Source organism: Aegilops tauschii, chromosome 2 (assembly GCF_002575655.3).
Source record: "Aegilops tauschii subsp. strangulata cultivar AL8/78 chromosome 2, Aet v6.0, whole genome shotgun sequence".
Taxonomy (NCBI): Eukaryota; Viridiplantae; Streptophyta; class Magnoliopsida; order Poales; family Poaceae; genus Aegilops; species Aegilops tauschii.
In genome coordinates, this window is record NC_053036.3 from 650,108,810 (window position 1) to 650,130,314 (window position 21,505).

Consider the following 21,505-nt stretch of genomic DNA (forward strand, 5'->3'; position numbering starts at 1 on the left):
CCCAATCGGCCAGCAGCACACTGATGGGCCTCCAGTCGGCCAGCTGTGGGCCGACTGGGCTCTGTCGGCCTGCAGTAGGCCGATGGTGTATTATTTTTGAAAAATCTTTTTTTTGCGTATTATTTCTGTAATTTTTTTAAAAAAATGTATTATTTAAAAAAAATTAGCGAAAAATAGTTGATACGGTCAAAATCAAGTGATCCAATTTTAATTGGAGACCTCAACCAAAAGCAGGCAACCATGTACGTTCACTCCATCCAAGAGAAAGCTCGTCTATTTTAAGCTCCCAAACGCCGGCCGGCCGGCCAGGTAAGATCACCATAATGGAGGTCACCTTGCACTCGTCAAAGCCCGTGAAGCCTGAGTACGGTGACCGCGGCGGCCCCTCCTCCTATGTCATCCCGCTCAGCGTATTTGACAAGGTGAGCTACGACGAGTACATCACCGGCCTGTGCGCCTTCCACCCGCCTGCGCCGGCCAACGACGTCCTTGAGGCGGGGCTCGCCAAGGCGCTGGCTGAGTACCGCGAGTGGGCCGGGCGGCTCAGTTGGGACGCCGGTGGCAACCGTGTCATCGTGCTCAACGACGCCGGCGCGCGGTTCGTGGAGGCGACGGCCGACGCCGAGCTCGCCAGCAGCCTCATGCAACTGACCACGGGGGACAAGCTGCTTAGCATGTATCCGAGCTGCCACGGCGCCGACGAGCTGCTGCTGGCCCAAGTCACGCGGTTCCGGTGCGGCTCCATCATCATTGGCGTCAGCATGCATCACAAGGTGGCCGATGGGCACGCCATCTGGACTTTCTTGTTCGCGTGGGGCCAGGCCACCCGCGGCGTTGCCATCAGCCCCGTCCCGGTGCACGACCGGACGTCACAGTTCGCGCCACGGAACCCGCCGCGGATCGAGTTCGACCACCGCGGCAACGAGTTCAAGTCTCACAGCGACAAGTCAGGAGCCCACGCCGGCGATGAGGCGGTGCTGATACACAGGGTGCACTTCAGCCGTGAGCGGATCATGGCGCTCAAGTCGAAGGCGTCGGAGGGCGCCGCCAGACCGTGCACCACGCTGCAGTGCCTAGCGGCGCATCTCTGGCAGTGCATCACGAAGGCGCGCGGGCTGGACGCAGGCGCGACCACCAGGATGCGCATCGCCGTTAACGGGCGGACGCGGATGAGCGGCCCGCAGGTGCCCCCGGGGTACACCGGCAATGTGGTGCTCTGGGCGTGGCCGATGACCACCACACAGGAGCTAGTGGACCGGTCGCTCCGGGACACCGTGGAGCTCATTTCCCGGGAGGTGGCCCGCGTGGACGACGCCTACTTCAGGTCGTTCATTGACTTCGTGAGCTCCGGGGTGGTGGAGAAGGAGCAGCTGGTGCCGACGGCGGACTCGCTGGAACTGACGCTCAGCCCGGACGTGGAGGTGGACAGCCTGCTTGGACTTGGGCGGCAGCCGGCCCTTCTTCTTCTTGCCCGGGTACAGCAACGTGCCGGTGGATGGGTTCATGTACATCGTGCAATCCTTCGAAGGCGACGGGAGCGTGGACGCCTACGTGCCTCTCTTCGGCCGCACCATGGAGGCCTTCAAGAGGTGCTGCTACTCCTCCATGCCGCCCATGGCCGACGAAGAAGGTGCTTATTAGGTGCATGCATAGGCGCCGGTTACGTTTTACTTGTCAATCCCGGCGGATCTCAAGAATTGTTGTTGTAGTCTATGTATTGCGCGACCAATTGGTAGATGCAAATTTGGAATAAATGTTGGAGAAGCTTCTTTATTGAAATGTATTTTCTTAATCTTTACATGTGGCACACACGGGTGCGTCAGACAGCGTGAGCTTTTACTCCGAAAATCACGTGCAATGCTATACTTACGTAAATAATGTTACGTGTTTTACGTAAAGTGCAACGTGGGTAATTACTATTGGAGAAGGAGGAGGAAGGGGCCCCACCCACCTGAAAATGGAGGGGGGGGGGGGGGATTTAATTAGTTAGGAAGGTTACGTTAGTCTTTGTAGGCCTTACGTAGATGTAGGATTATCGGAAAATCACCTATGCAAACAGGAGGAGTCCCGTCACCACGGCAGAGAGGGCCAGCCCATCCACATCAAATTTGGAAACTTCCTAGAGCCTCCCGTCACTACAACCCTTGCCGTCCACACAATCAAGAAGTAAAGCCACCACGGAACCTGTCAGAAAGCAAACTGGGAATCCCGACATTCGGGTTCGCCGCACCGGCATCCCCTAGACACCGTCAATCATCCACTTCACTGCCACACAACCACAACAGGATGAGTGAGAGGCACCTCCTTCCACTCCTTGCCCAAGTTTAGCCATTGGGTCTGGGTCGGCTCTTCCACGAAAAAGTGCCTACACTTGAGTCTCTATCAGGCCCGGTGGACCCGGATGATACAACCTAGTGACCACCAACAACCGCCACAGAGCATGCTCGAATGCCGTCATGTCCATGGTCAAAGGCGTTGATCCGGTTGACGAACGGGCCACACGCAAGGAAAGCACAACGCGAAGGTGAGCACCAGCACGGACAAGTCGGCCCCCGTACTTGCGCGATGCCGGACGTCGTCCATGCCGCCTGCCTCAGCATGCGGGCCTCCACTCTGATATAATTCCAGATTAAAGTTATGAATCCACACGGATTAATAAAATAGCCGGCCTCAATCCATGGATATTCAAGAGCCTCCCCTCGTCGTGAAGTGGATTATTGGATGGTCCTTTTGTCGGGCCCTGTTATGGTCTTCTGAAAGCATGATGCTGGACCCTGGCAACAACTGGTCTGGTCAGCAGAAGTCTACCTGTGTTGAAATCAATAGGTGGAAGAAGCTTTGTGGCCCTTCGAACATGCTGAAGCTGGCATCTTAGACTTGAACATGCTGAAGCTCATACATGCATTTATCATCCTACTCGGTGATCACCGTGAAGTAGTTCGTAATGGAGATCACCGTGCAATCGTCCAAGTCCGTGAAGCCTGACTACGGTAAAGACAGTAGCGGCGGCGGCAAAGTCATCCCGTTGAGTGTGTTCGACAGGGTGAACTACAACTAGTACATCTTCTACGTGTACGCCTTCCACCCGCCCGCGCCACCCAACGTCGCCCTCGAGGCGGCGCTCGCCAGGGCGCTGGCCGCGTACCCCGAGTGGGCAGGCCGCCTCGTCGACGGCCCCGCCATCGTGCTCTGCGACGCAGGTGTGCGATTTGTCGAGGCTACGGCCGATTTCGAGCTGGGCAGCGGTGCCGTCGCGCTTCTGGCCGCTGGAAGCAAGGTGCTGAGCCTATACCCTAGTTGTGGTGGCGTCGAGGAGCTGCTGCTGGTTCAGGCCACGCGGTTTCGCTGCGGCTCCCTGGTCCTGGGCTTCAGCATGCACCACAAGGTGGCCGACGGGCCCGCCATGTGGAATTTCATGGTCGCGTGGGGCCAGACCACTCGCGGCGTCGCCATCGACCCCGTCCCGGTCCATGACCGTACGTCGCTCTTCGCACGACGGGCCCCGCCGCAGATCAGATTCGAGCACCGTGGCGTGGAGCTCAAGCCTCGTGACGAGAAGCCGCGATCCCGTGGTGACGGCATTGTCCACGCCGGCGACGAGGTGGTCGTACACAAGGTGCACTTTAGCCGGGAGTGGATCATGGAGCTCAAGTCGCGGGTATCGGAGGGTGGCCCCCGGTCGTACTCCACGCTGCAGATTCATGGTGACAAGCATACCCTCATGAAAAGCATATGTCTTGCAAAGTGCTTCCCAGTTCGGGCAACCAAAATGGGTTACGCTCTCAGAATTGTATAGGTTTACATCAAAATCCATATCATAATGGGTTCTTAGGTGAAATATCTTTGTTTCCATACTTCATGATCTTCAAAATCCATCCTCTCCAACACATAGTGTCTTGCATGGCATGGGATAAACTAGTCGAATTATAAAAGACAAAAATTACACGTTGAAGAAGCAGAAGTCGTGCTTAATTATGAAAAACTTGTCGTCGTTGCGTACCGTTTCAACATCGAAGGTTTCCTGGATCTTAATGTTGAAGCGCCGACCTTCTACCAGGTGAGGCCTGTCGCACAGACTCCGGTCATCGCCGCACCAGTCGCACTCCACAGGGAGACTTTCTTGGTTCGACGACGACATTTCCTAGGTTCATAATTCAAAGATTGAACTTGTACAATTAAATATATGTACTACAAAAACTAAATTAGAACATTATTACTCATCACGAGTTGACTATTGGTCTGTCGAGTCTTTTCTTGAAAACTCTCAGCTCACATAGTGTATATATTCGACCGTCGATGATGGTCGCTCCTCCCTTCGTCCCCCAGTGCATTACACCAAAATGTCTAGCACACGGGAACGAAGGAGAAGCGACACCCACGACAACAGTCGGGATTCTTCGTCCTCTCTCATATATGGTGGACACACTCCCTCACTGATTTTTTGACCGTCGGTGATGGTCGTTATTCCTCCTTCCCCTAGTGCATAACAAAGGTCTAGCAGAAGGAGAAGAAGGAAAAACGACCCCCACGACAATAGTCGGTATTCTTCTTCTCTCATATATGGTGCAGACTTTCTCCCTCACTCATTTGATGACACTAGTAGAAAAAGGCCCATTTGTCCTGGTTTGTAAGGCCCATTTGTCCCGGTTCGGGAGCCGGGACTAAAGTGTCGGTACTAAAGCCCAAAACCTTTAGTCCCGGTTCGTCCACGAACCGGGACAAATGGGGCTCCATGTGGCCGATGCGGCTTGCCCAGGCAGGGGGGCTTTAGTCCCGGTTGGTAGCACCAACCGAAACCAAAAAGCGTCCACGCGTCAGCAGTTCAGGGGCTGGGTTTTTTGTTTTTTGTTTTTTTGAAAGGGAGGGGGGTTTGGGGGTTTGGGGTGTTTTGTAGGGTTAATTTAGGGGTTTCATATATTTTGTTAGCTAGCTAATAGAGAGAAGTGTCATCTTTTATCTCCGTGCTTGGTCGACGCTACGTACTATACATATAGAGAGGACTCGACATGCTAGCTAATAAGTAAATGAAGGAAACCATTAAGTACACAAGATCGTCATGAACATATATACAAAGAGAAGTGATGGACCTCTCTTTCTCCGAGAGATTGGTCGAACAACAAGTTTTCGTACATCTATCCGACGCTACTAGCTACATATATACAATATAAGATCTCTTACAATCCCTAGCATATGAAGTCAAGTTCCACATGGTATTCTCTGTTTTTATCTATGACGTGGTCAAGAAAGAATCCCGCCAATTCCTCTTGAATTGCTTTTATGCGATCTTGTGGTAGGAGTTCATCCCGCAGCTGCCAAAGCTAATTTGAAGAGGGGGGTCAATACATATATATGAATGAAACTCAACACAAATGATGGTAATAAAATAAAATTGTAAATATTATTGCTTACGCACTTCATAATCTTCTTTAGAGTAGCACCGCCTAGAGGTCATCGCGTTGTAGATGTACTCGCAAATGTAGTATCCACAAAAAAAAATTCCGCCTTCCTGCCACAACCACTTTACGAGAAATAGAGGTCAATCAAATTGATAATCAAGCATTATAAATGGTATTGATGAAACTAGCTAGAATCAATGGGAGATGCGCGGAACTAGCTAGTAGTACTTACTTTCGGGTGTGTAAATCGCAGCTCCACCGGCAGTCCCGGAGCTTGTGCGGTGAACTGTTTCCAAACCCTGCAAGACAAGGAAAATAATTATTACTTGATATCAGGAAATGAACAAAGTTGCCGATATGGTGCGATAATGATCGATTGAACTTACTTCTCGAGCATTTCAGTCATGTTTGCATACTCCTTGCGATCTTTTCGTCTTGAGTCGAAGACGGATACTAGTCCCTGCTCAAGCTTAATCTCTAGGAGAATAAAGTGGAAGCTGCGCACGCATGCATAAATCAGCAATTACATTACTATAACCTCGAGTAATAAGGGAAACCAAATATGCACAAGACAGTAACACTCACTTGAATTTGTAAGGAAAGAGTATTTTATCTTTGTTTTGATTTTGAAGCAACGATTTTAGCAAGTTGGCCTTGGCTTCTTTGTGTTGGGGAACGTAGTAATTTCAAAAATTTCCTACGCACACGCAAGATCATGGTGATGCATAGCAACGAGAGGGGAGAGTGTTGTCGACATACCCTCGTAGACCGTAAGCGGAAGCGTTATGATAGCGCGGTTGACGTAGTCGTACGTCTTCACGGTCCGACCGATCCTAGTACCGAACTTACGGCACCTCCGCGATCTGCACACGTTCAGCTCGGTGGCGTCCCACGAACTCACGATCCAGCAGAGTGTCGAGGGAGAGTTTCGTCAGCACGACGGCGTGGCGATGGTGATGATGAAGTTACCGGCGCAGGGCTTCGCCTAAGCACTACGACGATATGACCGAGGTGTGTAACTGTGGAGGAGGACACCGCACACGGCTAAGAGAAACTTTGTTGTGCCTTTGGGGTGCCCCCTGCCCACGTATATAAAGGAGGGAGGAGGAGGGGGCTGGCCCTAGGGGGTGCGCCAAGTGTGGGGAGTCCTACTAGGACTCCCAAGTCCTAGTAGGATTCCCCTTTCCTTTCCGGAGTAGGAGAGAAGGAAAGAGGGGGGAGAGGGAGAAGGAAAAAGGGGCCGCACCCCTTGTCCAATTCAGACCTATGCGGGGCTGTGCGCCTCCTTCCTTTTGGCATGCCTCCTCTATTCCCGTATGGCCCAATAAGGCTCAATACTTCTCCCGGCGAATTCCCGTAACTCTCCGGTACTCCGAAAAATACCCGAATCACTCGGAACCTTTCCGATGTCCGAATATAGCCTTCCAATATATCGATCTTTACCTCTCGACCATTTCGAGACTCCTCGTCATGTCCCCGTTCTCATCCGGGACTCCGAACAACCTTCGGTACATCAAATCACATAACTCATAATACAAATCGTCATCAAACGTTAAGCGTGCGGACCCTATGGGTTCGAGAACTATGTAGACATGACCGAGACACATCTCCGGTCAATAACCAATAGCGGAACCTGGATGCTCATATTGGCTCCTACATATTCTACGAAGATCTTTATCGGTCAAACCGCATAACAACATACGTTGTTCCCTTTGTCATCGGTATGTTACTTGCCCGAGATTCGATCGTCGGTATCTCAATACCTAGTTCAATCTTGTTACCGACAAGTCTCTTTACTCGTTCCGTAATGCATCGTCCCATAACTAACTCATTAGTCACATTGCTTGCAAGGCTTATAGTGATGTGCATTACCGAGAGGGCCCAAAGATACCTCTCCAACAATCGGAGTGACAAATCCTAATCTCGATCTATCCCAACTCAACAAACACTATTGGAGACACCTGTAGAGCACATTTATAATCACCCAGTTACGTTGTGACGTTTGATAGCACACAAAGTGTTCCTCCGGTATTCGGGAGTTGCATAATCTCATAGTCATAGGAACATGTATAAGTCATGAAGAAAGCAATAGCAACATACTAAACGATCAAGTGCTAAGCTAACGGAATGGGTCAAGTCAATCACATCATTCTCTAATGATGTGATCCCGTTAATCAAATGACAACTCATGTCTATGGCTAGGAAACTTAACCATCTTTGATTCAACGAGCTAGTCAAGTAGAGGCATACTAGTGACACTCTGTTTGTCTATGTATTCACACATGTACTAAGTTTCCGGTTAATACAATTCTAGCATGAATAATAAACAGTTATCATGATATAAGGAAATATAAATAACAACTTTATTATTGCCTCTAGGGCATATTTCCTTCACTTTTGCATGCATTTTAACCGTCCAATCATCTATGAGATTTGTGTTAATGAACCCAATATCATAGATTTGTCTATTCTTGCATTCGATGATCTTCAATATGCATAATATAGTGAGGATAATTGTATATACATGCAATGAAAGAGCTGAGCTATATATAGAGACTTAATTAGAGAAGTAGTACTTACAGACAGTAGCAAGTGACGATTATTTTATCAAGGGCCTTTTAATTGAAAAACTGGAAGAACTCCTCAAATGGAACAGACAGCAGATCAATTCCAACGAGGTCGTGGTCCTCTTTAACTCTCAGCGTCAAAGTATCCTTCCCAAACTTGCAGGTGTCCATGTACCACTTATGGAATCTTCGCATCATCGTTGTTAGAGGAGAATGATCAGGTTTGACGAGAGGCTTCCCGTACCGGTATTTGTGTTCGTTCACCTCTGCCATCTCAAAAATTGCTTCGTCGGGCAGGTAATCTCCAATATTGGTACCGGGCGCCATCCCCGGATGATTAGCGACGATATCGCTTGACACCTTCAGCGGGGGGAACGATTGGTTCGCCTGTTCGCTAAGCTGGGGAATTTTTTTCCCACTTCTTGCTCGTTTTTCTAACCTTTTGTCACTTGAAGTGGTTCCCGACCGACGCGCTTCTTGCGCTGCCTTTTTAAGAGCGCGGACATGGTTGTCCTCCGGCGGAGGCGGTGACTGTCATGTATGGAGCCTCGACAGACTTAAAGTCAACCCGAAATGTCGTTTAATTATCTTTCTACAAAATCTGGGCGACGCGATATTTCCTACATATTCTATCACAAGTCATGCCAAAATTCAGGGGAAAATCCGGCATGACATTTTCTAAAAAAGGACATATCGAGCGCCTGAAATTTTCCGGAACGGAAATTAATCAACACTCCGGCAAAACATAGGCCACTCGGAGGTGTTTCCTGCAAACATGGCCGGCCACTTGGGCAAGCACATATCATATTTGAGCAACACAAGATATACATGTTTATATCTACATCATATGAGCATTCAAACTTGATGGTCATTGCATTTCAATGGTTGAAAATATGAACAAAAACATTTCAAAATATCTTATAGGACTCATATTGACATGGAGATTTGGCTGGTCTCACCTCGAGGTCGGAGGGGGTCGGTGACGGGGACGGCGGCGGGGATGATGGAGGGGCTCCTTGATTTCTGCAAAAACAAAATATAAACAAAAGCATTATTATTCTCATCTTAGGACTTAGTGAAACTCTATAAGCTATCAACTAATCAAATGCATACGCCTTGCATAGTGCTCTCCAATTTGAGCATTCAAATAGGAGTAGTTCTTCAATTTGAGCATTCAATAAGTAAAATTAAATCATAAAATATTAGCATTCAAGTTAGGATGTATTCAATAAACAAAACTAAATCATCTCTTGTGTCCGTACATCGTCGAATATTATCACTAATACATCTCGAATGGTATCATACATATAACATCACTAATACAGCTAAAACCCTAGCGAACGATGGGTGTCGGCGCGGGCGTTGGACACCCAAAGAGAAGGAACCATCATAGGATCATAGCTCCAGTGAGATCCCTGAAGAACCTGCCAGGTATTGTCGAACCTTCCCTGCAACGCAACCATGTAGCAACGGACATGCTCGTCCTGCTCGCTGACATGATGATGTACCACCTCCGCGGGGGCCGAAAGCCGCCACACCGTCACTGGCCCACGCGGCCGCCACCAAAGAAGGTTCGGGTCAACGACGGGCTGGCTCCTCACCAAGCTGCGCCCCCCGGAAGGTAGCACCTCCCAGTACCATCCCAGCGGAGCCCAGTCCCGGACATGCCCCCTCTAATCAAGCAGGCCTCCTCCGCCGAGTCGACGACGAGGATGCGGGATAGGCATCGTCGACGTCGATGCAGGAATAATTTCTTTAACTAAAAAATAACAACAAATGTGACATGTTCAAAATATGACATGTCCACTTCAAAATGAAACGACCTAGAATTTTGTTAAATACACCTAAAAATAAACTAGTTCTATTAATTTTCTTACTAAAAATAAACTAGTTCTATTAATTCAACTAGTTCAACTAAGCACTTACTATAAATAAAAATAAACTAGTTCTATTAATTTTATTACTAATGCTATTAAACACTTACTAAAAACAGTAAAAAACTACATTATACAAGAATAGTAAAAAAGAGTTTAGGGTTTAGGAGAGATGGAGGGCGGAGGGGGTGGGAGGAGGGAGGAGAGAGGAGGAGGGGGGCTGGTGGGATCGGGGGAGGGAGGAGGAGGGGTGGGAGGAGGGAGGAGAGAGGAGGAGGGGGAGGGGCGGTGGGAGGAGGGCTGCCGACCGAGGGCTTGGCCGGTGGACGAGGGAGGAGGGGGCGGCCGAAGGAGGAGGGAGGAGGGCACGGTGGGAGGAGGAGGGAGGGACTACCTCAGTTCCGGAGGAGCAGGAGCGTCGGGCGACGGCGGCGGCGGCGGACGACGGCGAGGGTGCGGGGGAGAGTGAATGAGAGGGAGAGTGAGAGGGTCGGCCACGCGGGGACGATAAGTTAGGGTTAGTAGCAGCGGGTTGAAGAAAAGAGATACTACTACGAAGAGTAGCAATAGCGCTGGATAAGGATACGCGCTGCTGCTAAGTGGGGCTAGCCATGTGCGCCCAGTTCAAACTTAACAGCAGCGCGTTTTTCTAACAGGCGCTACTGCTAAAAGGATAGCACTAGCGCCTTTTACAGCCACACGCTACTACTAAGTAGCAGCAGCGCTTTATTTTATCCAGCGCTACTCCTAAGATTCTATGTAAAAGGGTTTCCCAAGTAGAGCGCCCCCGACCCCCACCCGCCCCGTCACCCCGCCCCGACCCCCAACGGGCCCCCGCCGCCCCGCCCCCGGCCCCCACCGCGCCCCCGCCGGCCCATCACACCGCCCGGCTCCCGACCCCACCGTTGAAGGAAATATGCCCTAGAGGCAATAATAAAGTTATTATTTATTTCCTTATATCATGATAAATGTTTATTATTCATTCTAGAATTGTATTAACCGGAAACATAATACTTGTGTGAATACATAGACAAACAGGGTGTCACTAGTATGCCTCTACTTGACTAGCTCGTTGAATCAAAGATGGTTAAGTTTCCTAGCCATAGACATGAGTTGTCATTTGATTAACGGGATCACATCATTAGAGAATGATGTGATTGACTTGACCCATTCCGTTAGCTTAGCACTTGATCGTTTAGTATGTTGCTATTGCTTTCTTCATGACTTATACATGTTCCTATGACTATGAGATTATGCAACTCCCGAATACCGGAGGAACACTTTGTGTGCTACCAAACGTCACAACGTAACTGGGTGATTATAAAGGTGCTCTACAGGTGTCTCCGAAGGTACTTGTTGGGTTGGCGTATTTCGAGATTAGGATTTGTCACTCCGATTGTCGGAGAGGTATCTCTGGGGCCACTCGGTAATGCACATCACTCGGTAATGCACTCGGACCGACATTACGCGTACGCTTACGCGAGACTGGTTTTACCGCCGTGCTTTGCACATAGGTGACTAGCGGGTGTCAGTTTCTCCAACTTTAGTTGAACCGAGTGTGACTATGCCCGGTCCTTGCGAAGGTTAAAACAGCACCATCTTGACGAACTATCGTTGTGGTTTTGATGCGTAGGTAAGAACGGTTCTTGCTCAGCCCGTAGCAGCCACGTAAAACTTGCAACAACAAAGTAGAGGACGTCTAACTTGTTTTTGCAGGGCATGTTGTGATGTGATATGGTCAAGACATGATGCTATATTATATTGTATGAGATGATCATGTTTTGTAACGGAGTTATCGGCAACTGGCAGGAGCCATATGGTTGTCGCTTTATTGTATGCAATGCAATCGCCATGTAATGCTTTACTTTACCACTAAGCGGTAGTGATAGTCATAGAAGCATAAGTTGGCGATACGACAACGATGCTACGATGGAGATCAAGGTGTCGCGCCGGTGACGATGGTGATCATGACGGTGCTTCAGAGATGGAGATCACAAGCACAAGATGATGATGGCCATATCATATCACTTATATTGATTGCATGTGATGTTTATCTTTTTATGCATCTTATCTTGCTTTGTTTGATGGTAGCATTATAAGATGATCTCTCACTAAATTATCAAGGTATAAGTGTTCTCCCTAAGTATGCACCGTTGTGAAAGTTCTTCGTGCTGAGACACCACGTGATGATCGGGTGTGATAGGATCTACGTTCAAATACAACGGGTGCAAAATAGTTGCACACGCGGAATACTCAGGTTAAACTTGACGAGCCTGGCATATAATAGATATGGCCTTGGAACACTGAGACCGAAAGGTCGAGCGTGAATCATATAGTAGATATGATCAACATAGTGATGTTCACCATTGAAACTACTCCATCTCACGTGATGATCGGACATGGTTTAGTTGATATGGATCACGTGATCACTTAGAGGATTAGAGGGATGTCCATCTAAGTGGGAGTTCTTAAGTAATATGATTAATTGAACTTAAATTTATCATGAACTTAGTACCTGATAGTATCTTGCTTGTCTATGTTGTTGTAGATAGATGGCCTGTGTTGTTGTTCCGTTGAATTTTAATGCGTTCCTTGAGAAAGCAAAGTTGAAAGATGATGGTAGCAATTACACGGACCGGGTCCGTAATTTGAGGATTATCCTCATTGCTGCACAGAAGAATTATGTCCTGGAAGCACCGCTGAGTGCCAAACCTGCTGCAGGAGCAACACCAGATGTTATGAACGTCTGGCAGAGCAAAGCTGATGACTACTCGATAGTTCAGTGTGCCATGCTTTACGGCTTAGAACCGGGACTTCAACGACGTTTTGAACATCATGGAGCATATGAGATGTTCCAGGACTTGAAGTTAATATTTCAAGCAAATGCCCGGATTGAGAGATATGAAGTCTCCAATAAGTTCTATAGCTGCAAGATGGAGGAGAATAGTTCTGTCAGTGAGCATATACTCAAAATGTCTAGGTATAATAATCACTTGATTCAACTCGGAGTTAATCTTCCGGATGATAGCGTCATTGACAGAATTCTCCAATCACTGCCACCAAGCTACAAGAGCTTCGTGATGAACTATAATATGCAAGGGATGGAGAAGACTATTCCCGAGCTCTTCGCAATGCTAAAGGCTGCGGAGGTAGAAATCAAAAAGGAGCATCAAGTTTTGATGGTTAACAAGACCACCAGTTTCAAGAAAAAGGGCAAAGGGAAGAAGAAGGGGAACTTCAAAAAAGAACGGCAAACAAGTTGCTGCTCAAGAGAAGAAACCCAAGTCTGGACTTAAGCCTGAGACTGAGTGCTTTTACTGCAAGCAGACTGGTCACTGGAAGCGGAACTGCCCCAAGTATTTGGCGGATAACAAGGATGGAAAGGTGAACAAAGGTATATGTGATATACATGTTATTGATGTGTACCTTACTAATGCTCGCAGTAGCACCTGGGTATTTGATATTGGTTCTGTTGCTAATATTTGCAACTCGAAACAGGGACTACGGATTAAGCGAAGATTGGCTAAGGACGAGGTGATGATGCGCCTGGGAAATGGTTCCAAAGTCGATGTGATCGCGGTCGGCACGCTACCTCTACATCTACCTTCGGGATTAATATTAGACCTAAATAATTGTTATTTGGTGCCAGCGTTAAGCATGAACATTGTATCTGGATCTTGTTTGATGCGAGACGGTTATTCATTTAAATCAGAGAATAATGGTTGTTCTATTTATATGAGTAATATCTTTTATGGTTATGCACCCTTGAAGAGTGGTCTGTTCATATTGAATCTCGATAGATACACATATTCATAATATTGAAGCTAAAAGATGCAGAGTTGATAATGATAGTGCAACTTATTTGTGGCACTGCCGTTTGGGTCATATTGGTGTAAAGCGCATGAAGAAACTCCATACTGATAGACTTATGGAACCCCTTGATTATGAATCACTTGGTACTTGTGAACCGTGCCTTATGGGCAAGATGACCAAAACGCCGTTCTCCGGAACTATGGAGCGAGCAACTGATTTGTTGGAGATCATACATACTGATGTATGTGGTCCAATGAATGTTGAGGCTCGCGGCGGGTATCGTTATTTTCTCACCTTCACAGATGATTTGAGCAGATATGGGTATATCTACTTGATGAAGCATAAGTCTGAAACATTTGAAAAGTTCAAAGAATTTCAGAGTGAAGTGGAAAGTCATCGTAACAAGAAAATAAAGTTTCGGCGATCTGATCGTGGAGGAGAATATTTGAGTTACGAGTTTGGTCTTCATTTAAAACAATGCGGAATAGTTTCGCAACTCACGCCACCCGGAACACCACAGCGTAATGGTGTGTCCGAATGTCGTAATCGTACTTTACTAGATATGGTGCGATCTATGATGTCTCTTACTGATTTACCGCTATCGTTTTGGGGTTATGCTTTAGAGACGGCTGCATTCACTTTAAACAGGGCACCATCAAAATCCGTTGAGACGACACCTTATGAATTGTGGTTTGGCAAGAAACCAAAGTTGTCGTTTCTTAAAGTTTGGGGCTGCGATGCTTATGTGAAAAAGCTTCAACCTGATAAGCTCGAACCCAAGTCGGAGAAATGTGTCTTCATAGGATACCCAAAAGAGACCGTTGGGTACACCTTCTATCACAGATCTGAAGGCAAGACTTTTGTTGCTAAATTTGGATCCTTTCTAGAGAAGGAGTTTCTCTCGAAAGAAGTGAGTGGGAGGAAAGTAGAACTTGATGAGGTAACTGTACCTGCTCCCTTATTGGAAAATAGTTCTTCACAGAAACCGGTTCCTGTGACGACTACACCAATTAGTGAGGAAGCAAATGATGATGATCATGAAACTTCGGATCAAGTTACTACCGAACCTCGTAGGTCAACCAGAGTAAGCTCCGCACCAGAGTGGTACGGCGATCCTGTTCTGGAATATATGTTACTTGACCATGACGAACCTATGAACTATGAGGAAGCGATGATGAGCCTAGATTCCGCAAAATGGCTTGAAGCCATGAAATCTGAGATAGGATCCATGTATGAAAACAAAGTGTGGACTTTGGTGGATTTGCCCGATGATCGGCAAGCCATAGAAAATAAATGGTTCTTCAAGAAGAAGACTGACGCTGACGGTAATATTACTGTTTACAAAGCTCGACTTGTTGCAAAATGTTTTCGACAAGTTCAAGGAGTTGACTATGATGAGACCTTCTCACCCGTAGCGATGCTTAAGTCCGTCCGAATCATGTTAGCAATTGCTGCATTTTATGATTATGAAATTTGGCAAATGGATGTAAAGACTGCATTCCTGAATGGATTTCTGGAAGAAGAGTTGTATATGATGCAACCTGAAGGTTTTGTCGATCCAAAGAGTGCTGACAAAGTGTGCAAACTCGAGCGATTCATCTATGGACTGATGCAAGCATCTCGGAGTTGGAATAAACATTTTGATAGTGTGATCAAAGCATATGGTTCTATACAGACTATTGGAAAAGCCTGTATTTACAAGAAAGTGAGTGGGAGCTCTGTAGCATTTCTGATATTATATGTGGATGACATATTGTTGATTGGAAATGATACAGAATTTCTGGATAGCATAAAGGGATATTTGAACAAGAGTTTTTCAATGAAAGACCTCGGTGAAGCTGCTTATATATTGGGCATCAAGATCTATAGAGATAGATCAAGACGCTTAATTGGACTTTCACAAAGAACATACCTTGACCAAGTTTTGAAGAAGTTCAAAATGGATCAAGCAAAGAAAGGGTTCTTGCCTGTGTTACAAGGTGTGAAGTTGAGTAAGACTCAATGCCCGACCACTGCAGAAGATAGAGAGAAGATGAAAGATGTTCCCTATGCTTCAGCTATAGGCTCTATCATGTATGCAATGCTGTGTACCAGACCTGATGTGTGCCTTGCTATAAGTTTAGCAGGGAGGTACCAAAGTAATCCAGGAGTGGATCACTGGACAGCGATCAAGAACATCCTGAAATACCTGAAAAGGACAAAGGATATGTTTCTCGTTTATGGAGGTGACAAAGAGCTCGTCGTAAATGGTTACGTCGATGCAAGCTTTGACACTGATCCGTACGATTCTAAATCGCAAACCGGATACGTGTTTATATTGAACGGTGGAGCTGTCAGTTGGACAAGTTCTAAACAAAGCGTCGTGGCGGGATCTACATGTGAAGCGGAGTACATAGCTGCTTCGGAAGCAGCAAATGAAGGAGTCTGGATGAAGGAGTTCATATCCGATCTAGGTGTCATACCTAGTGCATCGGGTCCAATGAAAATCTTTTGGGACAATACTGGTGCAATTACCTTGGCAAAGGAATCCAGATTTCACAAGAGAACCAAGCACATCAAGAGACGCTTCAACTCCATCAGGGATCAAGTCCAGGTGGGAGACATAGAGATTTCCAAGATACCTACGGATCTGAATGTTGCAGATCCGTTGACTAAGCCTCTTCCACGAGCAAAACATGATCAGCACCAAGGCTCCATGGGTGTTAGAATCATTACTGTGTAATCTAGATTATTGACTCTAGTGCAAGTGGGAGACTGAAGGAAATATGCCCTAGAGGCAATAATAAAGTTATTATTTATTTCCTTATATCATGGTAAATGTTTATTATTCATGCTAGAATTGTATTAACCGGAAACATAATACTTGTGTGAATACATAGACAAAGAGAGTGTCACTAGTATGCCTCTACTTGACTAGCTCGTTGATCAAAGATGGTTATGTTTCCTAGCCATAGACATGAGTTGTCATTTGATTAACGGGATCACATCATTAGGAGAATGATGTGATTGACTTGACCCATTCCGTTAGCTTAGCACTTGATCGTTTAGTATTCTCCTATTGCTTTCTTCATGACTTATACATGTTCCTATGACTATGAGATTATGCAACTCCCTTGTACCGGAGGAATACTTTGTGTGCTACCAAACGTCACAATGTAACTGGGTGATTATAAAGGTACTCTACAGGTGTCTCCGAAGGTACTTGTTGGGTTGGCGTATTTCAAGATTAGGATTTGTCACTCCGATTGTCGGAGAGGTATATCTGGGCCCACTCGGTAATGCACATCACTATAAGCCTTGCAAGCAATGTGACTAATGAGTTGGTTGTGGGATGATGCATTACGGAACGAGTAAAGAGACTTGCCGGTAACGAGATTGAACTAGGTATTGAGATACCAGCGATCGAATCTCGGGCAAGTAACATACCGATGACAAAGGGAACAATGTATGTTGTTATGCGGTTTGACCGATAAAGATCTTCGTAGAATATGTAGGAGCCAATATGAGCATCCAGGTTCCGCTATTGGTTATTGACCGGAGACATGTCTCGGTCATGTCTACATAGTTCTCGAACCCATAGGGTCCGCACGCTTAAAGTTTGATGACGATCGGAATTATGAGTTTTGTGTTTTGATGTACCGAAGGTAGTTCGGAGTCCCGGATGTGATCACGGACATGACGAGGAGTCTCGAAATGGTCGAGACATAAAGATTGATATATTGGAAGCCTATATTTGGATATCGGAAGTGTTCGGTGAAATCGGGATTTTACCGGAGTACCGGGGGGTTACCGGAACCCGCCCGGGGGTTTAATGGGCCTAGATGGGCCCTAAGGGAGAAGAGGAGGGGCGGCCAGGGCAGGCCGCGCGCCCCTCCCCCTCTAGTCCGAATAGGACAAGGAGGGGGGCAGCGCCCCCCTTTCCTTCCCCTCTCTCTCCTCCTTCCCCCTTCTCCTAATCCAACAAGGAAAGGGGGAGTCCTACTCCCGGTGGGAGTAGGACTCCTCCCTGGTGCGCCTCCTCCTCCTAGCCGGCCACCCCTCCCCCTGGCTCCTTTATATACGGGGGCAGGGGGGCACCTCTAGATACACAAGTTGATCTGTTGATCTGTTCCAACCGTGTGCGGTGCCCCCTCCACCATATTCCACCTCGGTCATATCGTAGCGGTGCTTAGGCGAAGCCCTACGTCGGTAGCAACATCATCCCCGTCACCACGCCGTCATGCTGACGGAACTCTCTCGTGAAGCTCTACTGGATCGGAGATCGCGGGACGTCATCGAGCTGAATGTGTGCTGAACTCGGAGGTGTCGTACGTTCGGTACTTGGATCGGTCGGATCGTGAAGAAGTATGACTACTTCCTCTACGTCGTGTCAACGCTTCCGTTGTCGGTCTACGAGGGTACGTGGACACACTCTCCCCTCTTGTTGCTATGCATCACCATGATCTTGCGAGTGCGTAGGAAATTTTTTGAAATTACTACGTTCCACAACAACCGCGCCCCCGCTGCCCCGGCAACGTCGCCCCGCCGTCCCGGCCACGACGCCCCACCCTTGCGGCGGCCGCCCGAGCCCCGCCGTGAGGAAGGCCGCGTCGCCGCCCCCTCCCCTGCGGCGGACCTCCTCCACTGGGCCGCCCCCTCCTCCACCGAGCCCCACCCCCCCTGCGATGAGCTCCTCCTCCTCTTTTTCAGTTTTTTTTAGTTCTAGGTTTATGTTTAGTTTAGATTTAGATTTAGTTTTAGTTTTAGGTTTAAGTTTAGTTTAGTTTAGTTTTAGTTTTAGGTTTAATTCTGAAAAAAGAAGAAGAAAATAAGAATAATTAGAAAATTAGGAAGAAGAAGAGGAATAAGAAGAAGAGGAATAAGAAGAAGAGGAAGAAGAAGAAGAAGAAGAAGAAGAAGAAGAGGGACTTTTTCAATTTTTTCTTCTTCTCCTCTTCTCCTTTTTTCTTATTCTTCTTCTCCTCCTCCTCCTCCTCCTCCTCCTCGTCTTCTTCTTCTTCTTCTTCTTTTCTTCTCCTCCTCCTCTATATTTTGGTTAGGGGTGCCTCGATGTCGACGGAACCCTAAATGACATCTATATAGGTTAGGGGTGCTAGCTGACTCATGACAAAACATTGAAGCATAGAAAAATAAACCAAAGACGAAACAATACGTAGTGAGAGGTTGTGCAACTAGAATGATATTCTGTAGCAGTTTTTTTAACAAATTTGAGAGGATGATGTTGAAGAACTCGAAAGACAAGGAGGCGCCCCAAGGAGGTTGAATCCTCCTAGGGTTCCTTCCCTAGCCACCCCTACCATATTTGCCAGAGGAGGAAAGGAAAGGGGGAGAGGAAAGAAGGGGGAGGCTGAATCCCCCTCCTTCATTTCTCCCTTAGGCCGGCTTCCATAGGGGGGTGCGCCAGCCCCTTGTGGGCTGGTGTGCTCCCCTCTAATGGCCGAATAGGCCCATTTTCCTCCCGGGGTTTCTCGGAACCCCTTCCAGTGATCCGATGACCACCCGGTACCTCCCGAAACTCTTACGGTGTCCGAAGAGTATTGTCCTATATATCAATCTTCACCCCCAAACCATTCCAGAGCTCCTCTTCATGTCCGTGATCTCATCCGGGACTCCGGACAGTATTCGGTCACCAAATCATATGACTCATATAACACTATATCGTCAAAGAACGTTAAGCGTGCGGACCCTATGGGTTCGAGAACTATGTAGACATGACCGAGACACCTCTCCGGTCAATAACCAATAGTGGAACCTGGATGCCCATATTGGCTGCTACATATTCTACGAAGATCTTTATCGGTCGAACCTTATGACAACATACGTAATTCCCTTTATCCATCGGTATGTTACTTGCCCGAGATTCGATCGTCGGTATCTTCATACCTAGTTCAACTCGTTACCGGCAAGTCTCTTTACTCGTTCCGTAATACATCATCTCATAACTAACTCATTAGTTATTTGCTTGCAAGGCTTATTATGATGTGTATTACCGAGAGGGCCCACAGATACCTCTCCGATACGGAGTGACAAATCCTAATCTCGATCTATGCCAACTCAACAAACACTTTCGAAGATAACTGTAGAGCATCTTTATGATCACCCAGTTACGTTGTGATGTTTGATAGCATTCAAGGTATTCCTTCGGTATCCGGGAGTTGCATAATCTCATAGTCGAAGGAATATGTATTTGACATGATGTATCTCATGAGTTCAATTTCTCTAAGTTTAATAGTCAACCACATGAAAATGAATTGTCTAGTAAATATGCAATGTGGGATAACAGAGGTCATTTGACAATGAAGCCTGGAAGAACAAAGGCTGGAGTGGGCACATGCAATGTGGGATAATCTGGAGAAGGATCTGAAGAAGAAAGACATGGGTGGAGAAGAAAGACAAACAGGAGAGAGAGAGAGAGAGAGAGAGAGAGAGGGAGTGTGTGTGAGTGAGTGAGAGAGAGAGAGAGAGCACGGGAAGCGATGCCAAGGGGTAATGCTCGTGTGGTCTTACTACCATAAGTAATCACAACTTTAGGTCTATAGAGGCATACCCTTCGATTTTAAGTGAAGAATTCGCGGAAACCAACCTTGGGTAGATTTCCCCTACTAGCGGGGTTGGTGTTACTAGCAAAAGGTCCGGTGCATTGCAATGGAATAAAAATCATCATCTCCAATGGCCATGATCACATTTTACTGCATCACCAAGATACACTATCACTCTCAATTTCGTGAAATCGTGAACAATTTTCAAAACTTGTGTACATATTTCAAATCATGAACATTTTTCAAATTAATGAACACATTTTTACTAATTTTCGAATATTTTCTAAAATCAAGAACATTTTAAAATATTTGCAAACATTCTATTTATAATTGCGAACATTTTTTTAACAATGTTCTTGAATCACGAACATTTCTAGAATGGACGAACATTGTTTTGGAAATTGGTGGAACCATTTTTGAAATTCATGATTTTTTTATTCAATGAACATATTTTGAAATGCATGATCAGTTTTTGAATCATGAACATTTTATGAGTGAATAAACTATTTTGTAAGTTTATGAATTTTTAGGATATTTTTCCATTCATGAACAGTTTTTGAATTGGTGAAACTTTGTTCAATTTCATTAAAAAAATTAATACATGAACTTTTTTGAAAATTATAAACATTTTTTATTTGCTGAATATTTTTATAAGCAACCATTTTTTATAAAATCGCATAGTTTTTTAATCCATAATCATTTTATGATTTATTAAATATTTAATTTCATAATATTCAGTTTTTTAAATTTTCAAACTTTTTTGAAGTCCCAAATTATTTTAAGTATAAAAAACAAAAATAAAAATAAAAGGAAAAGGTGAAAATGAAGTTCTAAAAACAGGCCGCCCGGACATGGGCCGGCCCAAATGGGCATGCTGCGTCTTCTCCCGACGCACAGAGCACAGTATAGGCAGGGGATTCCTCTTTGTGAAACGATGTTTATCACTTATTATATGTGGCATTGATGGGCAATATTTTGCAAGTCTGGGGGCAATTTTCATGACGTACCGCAAGAAACAACAACCCCTTTATTATTATTATGTATAGATATAGATAGATTAGCAGAGAAAATAATCTAGAGGGATGGTTTATTGTCAAATAAGGTTGAAGAAAAGCTACCGGTTTTTTTAGCTTTGGTTATTTCTATTTATAGCTCTTTATTTCTTTTAAAAAGAAAATTTCTAATTCTTTTCAGAAAAGAGCGAGATGTCTACCTATATAGATTTCAAATTTTGTGAAGCAACCTTTTTTTAGGGGCGTGAAGAAACCTATGTATACATATGTTTTTAGACAAGCAACCTATATATGCATTTTTTG

General features: G+C 46.2%; 2 pseudogenes; both read left to right on the plus strand.

The window, feature by feature from the left end:
• Positions 1-323: 323 nt before the first annotated feature.
• LOC109745245 (agmatine coumaroyltransferase-2-like) lies at positions 324-1,641 on the plus strand (annotated as a pseudogene).
• Positions 1,642-2,944: 1,303 nt separating this feature from the next.
• On the plus strand, positions 2,945-4,480 carry LOC109745246 (agmatine coumaroyltransferase-2-like; annotated as a pseudogene).
• Positions 4,481-21,505: the final 17,025 nt, after the last annotated feature.